The 1,122-nt window shown below is 37.0% G+C and overlaps 1 pseudogene; it reads left to right on the top strand.

Moving 5' to 3' along the window:
• Positions 1 to 897, top strand: LOC149020074 (transcription factor MYB20 pseudogene; annotated as a pseudogene).
• Positions 898 to 1,122: the final 225 nt, after the last annotated feature.

Genomic DNA, 1,122 nt, shown 5'->3' on the forward strand with positions numbered 1-1,122 from the left:
ATGGGAAGAAAACCTTGCTGTGAGAAGGTTGGGTTGAAGAGAGGGCCTTGGACTGTTGATGAAGATCAGAAGCTAATGACCTTCATCCTCAACAATGGCATTCTTTGCTGGAGACTTGTTCCCAAGCTTGCAGGTATATATTTGTTTATATATATGTTATGATCTAATTCCCTCTCTCTCTTTTTTTTCTTGCTCTGAACAAATTTGATGTGATTTTGTTTGATGGTGAAGGTTTAATGAGATGTGGGAAGAGTTGCAGACTCAGATGGATCAACTATCTAAGGCCAGATCTTAAGAGGGGGGAATTCTCAGAGATGGAAGAGGATCAAATTATCCAACTTCATGCACGTCTGGGTAACAGGTCCTTACATGCAACATATTAAAAGCTATATTAATTTTGATTTTCTCATTCTCTGTGTGTTTCAGAAACTCACAACTTCATAAGAATAATATATATACTTTTGCAGGTGGTCAAAAATTGCAGCACATCTACCTGGCCGCACAGATAATGAAATCAAGAACCACTGGAACACTCGAATCAAGAAGAAGATGAAGCACCTTGGTTTAGATCCTTCAACCCACAAACCATTACATCTCAAAAAGAGTGATGAACATGAATCATCAGTTTCACATTCACATTCACATTCAAGCAGTTCATCAAGAGAGAAAAATATTGAGTTCGATTTTGATTTTGCACCATCAAAACAAGAACTTCTACCTGGCTCTAATTCCAATTCATTTTCTTTGGAGGACTCACTTAATCATTCTGTAGCTGAACTCCCACTCTTCCATGAAGATTCTCTGCAATGTTGGGTTGATCATGATCTGGAGTCTGTCCTCTCATGGGATGAATTACTTCCCATAGAAGACATTTTCTCTGCTGGAATAATGTCATGAGCTATTATTGGTCTATAGCATTAAGGGTCTTGAATCACCTTTCCTGTGTAACTGTAACTTTAATTTATTCCAAGTGTACGTTTATAATCAAAACAAATATAAAAAAAACTGCTTCACGACTTACTCAGAAAAACATATATAGAAATCAAGATTTTGGAATCAAAATTGGCCAATCTCAATTTCTGGAACCCACAAACTATCGTTGTCAACAACTTTTGAGGTCTC

The sequence above is a fragment of the Hakea prostrata genome, chromosome 3 (assembly GCF_041222555.1).
Source record: "Hakea prostrata isolate BN-2017 chromosome 3, UWA_Hpros_2, whole genome shotgun sequence".
NCBI lineage: Eukaryota > Viridiplantae > Streptophyta > Magnoliopsida > Proteales > Proteaceae > Hakea > Hakea prostrata.